The sequence below is a fragment of the Zea mays genome, chromosome 10, assembly GCF_902167145.1.
Source record: "Zea mays cultivar B73 chromosome 10, Zm-B73-REFERENCE-NAM-5.0, whole genome shotgun sequence".
NCBI lineage: Eukaryota > Viridiplantae > Streptophyta > Magnoliopsida > Poales > Poaceae > Zea > Zea mays.
Genome location: NC_050105.1, coordinates 37767473 through 37774800, shown reverse-complemented (window position 1 = coordinate 37774800; position 7328 = coordinate 37767473). Strand labels below are relative to the sequence as shown.

General features: G+C 43.4%; 1 long non-coding RNA gene across 1 annotated transcript; it reads left to right on the top strand.

Annotated features, from left to right (window-relative positions):
- The first annotated feature begins 2918 nt into the window (after positions 1–2918).
- On the top strand, positions 2919–6815 carry LOC103641019 (uncharacterized). The gene is made up of 4 exons (XR_002265729.3): positions 2919–3174; positions 3745–5108; positions 5178–6545; positions 6627–6815. It is a non-coding gene; the product is annotated as an uncharacterized lncRNA (long non-coding RNA).
- The last annotated feature ends 513 nt before the right edge of the window (positions 6816–7328 follow it).

The window sequence follows — 7328 nt, the reverse complement described above, 5'->3', positions numbered from 1 at the left end:
GATTATCGTGCTTTAAATCAAGTGACAATCAAGAATAAATATCCGCTAGGTTCTATTTGAACAGTTGAGGGGTGCCCAGGTGTTCTCTAAAATTGATTTGAACTCTGGTTATCATCAGTTGAGGATTCGTGAGGAGGATATTGAGAAGATAGCTTTTTGCACCAGGTATGGGCATTTCGAGTTTATAGTCATGTCTTTTGGCTTAACTAATGCCCCTGCTGCTTTTATGGAAGCAATGAATAGGATGTTGCATGAGTTCTTGGATGACTTTGTGGTCGTGTTTCTGTATGATATTCTGATTTATTCAAAAACGGAGGAAGATCATGAGCGGCATCTCCGTCTCGTTCTGGGTGCTCTTAGGAAGAATCAGTTCTATGGCGAATTGAAGAAGTGTGCTTTTTGGCTGTCTGAAGTTGCTCTGTTGGGTCATGTGATTAGTCAGTATGGCATTGCGGTTGACCCCAAGAATGTTGCTTCTGTGGTGGAATGGAAGAGACCCTCTAGTGTCTCAGAAATCCGATGTTTCTTGGGACTTACTGGATATTATCGGCGTTTCGTGCCAAATTTTTCCAGCATTACTAAGCCTTTGTCTAGACTCTTGGAGAAGGGTGTTCTTTTCGTCTGGTCCAACAATTGCTAGGTTAGTTATCATGCATTGAAGAACAAGTTGGTGAACGCCCCTATCTTAGCCTTGCCTGAGAGTGGTAAGCGTTTCACAGTTTATACGGATGCTTCTCGTATTGGTCTTGGCTATGTGTTGATGTAGGAAGGCAGAGTGATTACTTATGGCTCAAGGCAGTTGAGGAAGCATGAAGGGAATTATCCGACTCGTGACCTCGAATTGGCCGTGGTTGTCTTTGCCCTAAAATCGTGGAGGCATTATCTTTATGGTGAATCTTGCGACATTTACACCGATCATAAGAGTCTCAAGTATATTTTCACTCAGAAAGAGATGAATTTGAGGCAGTGTCGGTGGCTTGAGATGATAAAGGATTATGATCTATCCATTCATTATCACCCGGGGAAGGCAAATGTGGTGGCAGATGCCCTTAGCAGGTCCGGTGTTCCAAAAGTGCAGATCTAGACCGTATGGGGGTCGCTTTATGCTATGTCGACACCGCTAGAGAGGAGACTCAGATGCTCATTCAATCCTCCCTTTTAGAGTGAGTGCATGTGGCTCAGCAGCAGGATCGTTTGTTGCCGGAAGCTCGAAGGAGGGTCAGCGATGGTAAACCCCGTGAATTCACCATTGATGAGAATGATTTGGTTCGTTTCAGGGGCCGTCTTTGTGTGCCTCAGAAATCAGAGGTGAAGGTGGATATCTTGAGAGAAGCTCATAAAACGCCTTACACCGTTCACCCTGGCGAAACCAAAGTGTACAGAGATTTGAAATAAAACTTCTGGTGGAAGAGGATGAAGGTTGATGTTTCTAAGTATGTGGTCGCCTATGAAGTATGTCAGCACGTGAAGGCCAAACATAAGAGGCCTGTAGGTTTATTGAAGCCATTAGAAATTCCAGAGTGAAAGTGGGAGCATATCACCATGGATTTTGTGGTTGGCTTACCTTGTTCTCCTCGAGGCAGGGATGCTATATGGGTCGTAGTGGATCGCTTAACTAAGTCGGCGCACTTTATTCCCATGAAGACCACAAATTCAGCTTCAGAGTTGGTTCCCTTGTATATGAGGGAAGTAATCAGGATTCATGGGGTGCCTAAGTCCATTGTTTCAGATCGAGACTCCAAATTTGTATCCAAATTCTGGGAGAGTCTTCACAGTGCTTTGGGTACCAAGCTCTCTCTTAGTGTTGCTTTTTACCCTCAGACTGATGGTTAGTCGGAGCAAACTATCCAAACCTTGGAAGATATGTTGTGTGCTTGTGTTCTGTCTTGGAAGGGTAGGTGGGAGGATCATCTCGCCTTGGCTGAGTTCGCTTATAACAACAGCTACCAGGCTAGCATCAAGATGGCACCATACGAGGCCTTATATGGCAGGCGGTGTATCTCCGCTTTGTGCTGGGAGACTTTGGGAGAGAGATCTCTGGTTGGTCCTGATTGGGTTCAGCAGACATCTGAGAAGGTTCGAGAAATTTGTCAGAATATTTTGGCCGCTCAGAGCCGTCAGAAGAGTTATGCTGATGTGAGGAGGCGGGACTTAGAATTTGCAGTAGGTGATCAAGTCCTTCTCAGGGTATCACCTACTAAAGGAGTTGTTCGGTTCGGTGTCTCCGGGAAGCTTAGCCCGAGATACATTGGACCATTCTCTATCTTGGCCTGGGTTGGCAGCTTGGATTATCACATGCAATTGCCGGATTCCATGGCAGGGGTACACCCTGTATTTCATGTCTCTATGTTGAGGAAGTTTTTGCGGGATCCGAACCATCAAATCGAGTTGGAACCCTGTATTTCATGTCTCTCTGACTCTAGAGTGTCGCCCGGTGCGTATCTTGGAGTCCTTGGAGCGTGTCATGAGAAGGAGATCAATTAAGTATGTTAAGGTCTTGTGGACTAATCAGTTCGAGCGTGAGGCTACTTGGGAACTTGAGGAGCTGATGCGGCAGAAGTACCCCGAACTTTTCGTTATGGGTGAGTTTTTTTATCTTCGCTGATCTTTCTTTTGTCGTTCCGATAGAAGCGTCGGAATTCGAGGTCGAATTCTTTTTAAGGGGGGTAGAGTGTGATACCCAATTTTCTGAAAAGAAGTTGAAGTTTATTTTCCTCTTTTCTTCCGTGTTCTGTGCTATTGGGGTTTGGAGTTTTAGGAGGCATACCTCAGTGAAGCGGTAGAACTTTTCTTGGACTTTTATGCTGGGGTCGGGAGCACAGGTGTGAGAGCAGGTTTGGGCCATTGATCTCGATCCGATGGATGGGAGCCCACTCTTTTTCCCCCAACCCTAGCCGACCCCTCCTCCCTCATTTGTTTTGCAGCCGCCACCCTCTTGCCCACCCCTTTGGCCGCCGCCCCTCCCCCCTCTCCCTCTCCTCCTCCCCCCAAGTTCTTGCAGCCGCCCCCAAGTTCTTGCAGCCACCCCCCATCACACAACCCTAGCCGCCCCCACCTCATCTCCTCCTCTCCAAGTTGCAGCCCCTCCCTGCTTGGATCTCCTTCGTGTTGGTGCAAGCCTTCAATTGAAGTTTTGGTGGGAGGAAGAAGGAAGAAAGGAAGTAAGAACTCAAGGTGATCTTGTGGTTATCATTTTATTTGTGCTGTAATCCATTTGATTATCCGTTCACCTATGGGATTCGGTAGAGGTGCTGTCCAGAATTTTTGTTGGTGGACGAACAGCAGTAGTATTAGTAGTTTTTAGGAATTTTACGGGGGTAATTAGCGATAACCACTGTAAAAATCATGTAGATCTTTGTCATATCTTTCCAAGGAGTACTTATGCGTTCGATTCGGAGGTATAATTTAGGAGATATCGCATTTTGAACTCAGCTAGGTTGCTGTCCAAAAACAGAACGCAGGGTGTATTTTGTGGGCTGTTTGAGGCCATCTAGATTTTGGAATTTAATTATCTTTTGAATATAAAACTTGTGGAGAATTTTATGTATATTCTTCTGGAGTTTTTTTTGATATCACTGCTGTCATAATTTTAAAGATATGAAATTGTCAAGCAGCGCCGCTGTAGTTTGGTGGGTGATGGGGAGAGTTGTCGCTCGCGACGGGTTTGGAATTATGCGTAGGTGCGGCGTTGTTTATGACCGTTTGTTATGTGGATTTGTGCACTAAGATGTGTGTCAAAAACAGGTGGTGGACTTCCAGATCGTACTTAGGGCTTTTTCCAAATTCTCGGTGAAGGCAAGTAAAATAGTGATGGTTTATACCGTTCGTCGATTTATGTGTCCTGTTCTTGATTCATATCCCTGTCAAATGTGTTCATCCTCGTATTCCATTTTGAGAATTGATGTTTGAAGTTAAACATGTTCTACTATTTACATATGTTGAGGGCATTGTTCGAGCATGTTATATGTGTGGATTCTTATTTTGAGGAAGTGGAAGTATATATTTAACACATGTTAGAAGGGAGTGGTCTCATGTTGGGGTCATGCATAGTGCATCCATCATTCTTTGTATGGAAGTTTCGTCGCGATCATATGGTCCGACTGTACCAGTACAATATGCATCATACGTTGCCCGAGGAGGGCTATGATGCAGCTTCATATCCTTAGAGGTATGAAGGCATAAGTCATTACTGCATTTGTAGCCATGTGCACTCATGGGTAAAACGTGGAACCTTTCATGGTTACATGGATATTGTGGATCTGCTCTTTGTGATTTTTGGAACTGGGTATTTGGTACCTTGTATACTTGCTGCATTTTAATATTTATGAAGGGAGTTGTGAACTTTGTGGTTGTTAAAACACGGTTTGTTTACGTTGTCCAATTGTTGCTTGATCATTTTACTTGCTGAAATGTGTCATCTCACTCTTGCATTGTTTGATGCAGGCACTTGAACTTTGCTTGGGGAAAGGAGGGAAGTAGCAGCACGATCACTACACCCCTAAATAATTATACCACTGCTTAGTAATACTTTTAAACACGGGTTTCAGGTCAAGGAGGTTGATTATTATGAAATAGTGTGTGCCAGTGGTCTATTATGTTCTAGTCTTTATGGTGGTCACATTTTTGGTTAGCTGAATTAATTTTTTCCTGAATGTTTATTTCTTCTTTTGCATCTTGATTATACACTGTGTATTACCTTTTTTGCAACATGTATAAACTCTGTATTTCCCTCGTTATGCAACTTTCAAGGGAGGTGCTGCCGAAATTTTATTTCTGTCTCCATTTTTTATGCTTTCTAATTTGTGGGAAGGGTTTTTGGTAACACCCATTGTGTGGGATCAATGGGGTGTTACAGGTAATGGATGCACTGAACTTCGAGTATCCAGACTATGAAAGACTTGACGAGGGGGTCGGGGGAGCAAAAAGAAAAAGCGTTGTCAGCGGACGAAGAGGCTCTGAAGAAAGCAACGCCTGAGCCGAAGGCACTAGCTCCTAAGAAAAGGAAACTTGAAGAGATACCTTCTGCCGAACCAAAGGTAGATGAAGCGCCGGAGAAAACCTTGAGCCCTTCGTTGCCTTCTACTGTCGAGGTGTCAGAAATTTTGAAGGTAATGACTGAATCCCCACCATTCAAGCTGCTAAGTCCTCTGGGATTCGAACTAACAAACCTTTTACAGAAGAAGAAAATGCCTTCGGTCACGGAGGAGAAGGTTGGAGGGAAGAGGAAGCAGCGGATTATGAATGTAATACAAGCGATTGAGCAAACGCCGCCTTCAGCTTCGTTGGTGAAAGCAGCGATTCCTGTCAACGCTGAAAGTGCTGGCGGAGCCGAAGCTAAAGAATTCGTAGCCACAATGTCAGAAATTGATAAACTTATATCAGATGTGGTTGAAGAGAAGCCAGATGTGGTTGTAGAGAAAAGCATGGCCGCAGTGCCTGATAAAGGGAAGAAAATTTATGATGCCCCTTCGGAAGAGAAGGATTTTGACCTTCGGCACCTAGGTGGCCAGGAACTTTCTGAGGAAGATAAGTTAGAGTTAAAAGAATTTGCTATGTCTTGTGGTTACCAACTGGGTTCCATACTCTTTGGTGGGGTCGATGAAAAAATCTTGGGATGCATTCACGACCGCGCCGGGGCAAAGATTGTAGGCACCTTATCCAAAAGTGTTGGATTCCTGAAGTTGGAGACTGACATTAGCTGCTACAGGCGGCAACATATTATCGGTAGTTTGTTTTATTCCAATTTCAAGGTGAGGTTTTTCTCTAAACTTTTAAATATTACCTTCGTAGCGGTTTGAGTATTCTAATTTTAACTTGTTTTGTAGAGTATGTTATTAATCAAAGCCTTGAAAATGCAGCAGGATGCCGAAGATAGAAAAAATGAAGTTATTATTGAAGGCTTAGAATATAAAATTAAGAAACTTGAAGATTCTTTAAAAGAAAAAGATAGTCTGCTGCATTCAGCCGAAGGCTCCCTCGTAGAAGTGAGGTCTTAGAATGATAAGATGAGCCGAGAGCTAGACAAAGCTCGAGCAACCTTGAACGAGAGATCAGAGCGCTTCAACCATGAAATGAAGGAACTGAAAACAAAGGTCGAAGCCGAAGCTGAAAAGAATGCGAAGCTAAGCGAAACTGTTAAGAACCTTTGGGATACATGCTCCAGCTTTGACACTCGATGTATTAATCGATTGAAGGGGATATTTAACTCAGTCGGAGCCACTTCTAAAGAAATCACCCCTTCTTCCGAAGATATCCCCAGGGCCTTCGATCATATCGAGAATGAAGTTGAGGCCCTTGATGAAGTTATAACTGGGCATGGAGATTTATGTGCTCTAGTGGCTTCACACGGCACAGCTGTAGCATTCATGAAGGCCGGGTGCAATCACGCGAGAGCTGTCAACAAGCCGAACTTTAATCTTTCATCATCGGATTTGGTTGACGTTCCAACTGAGGCCCAAAGTATAGGAAATAGATTTATTACCCAAATTTGGGCAAAGGGCGGGCGCGAATTGGACGGGGATGAAGCACGAAAGCTGCTTAACTCAGTATGAAACTTTACCTTTGTCTTTTTACCATGATTTTTCCTTATTAAATTTACGATTACCTTATACCTTGTTTTTCTGCAGAATGATGGTGCCGAAGGTCGCTAAGCCAAAGCTTGTTCCGAAATACTAAAAGCTCTAGAATCTCCTTTTGTATTTACCTATAGAAAGACTTAGGAACTCATTGTATCATATGGCAAAAAATTGTAATTGTCAGTTGGACAAATTATTGTAAATATTTGTTAATACCTTGTAATACCATTTTACCTTTCGCTCATGTGTGAACTGCTTTGTTGTGGATGAAACCAATGCTTGTACTCTTTTGAGCCGAAGGCGAAAAACACCTTCCCTTCTTTTTGTTCGCATCAAAGCATTTTTCATTGAAGACGAAGCATCTTCGTATGCAACGAAGTATTTTCTCATCAAAGACAGGCATTTCCTGTTTTTCCTGTTAATGTCTATGCTTTATGCCATGATGATGAGCCTACGAATGTCTAATGTATGTTCATATGAATGCAAAGGATGATGTGATGAAATATGCAAATGTATGCCAAAAACACACCCAGACTCTGCATCCCCTTAGGGAACGACTTTTGAGTCCCTTCAACTTTTACTTAGGTGGTATTTAAGCTCTGCATTCCCTTGGGAACGACTTTAGAGCTTCTTCACCTTTTACATTGGTGGCATTTAAGCTCGGTATCCCCTTAGGAACAACTTTGGAGCTTCTTCACCTTTGATTTAGGTGGTATTTTAGCTCTGCATTCCCTTAGGAACGACTTTGGAGCT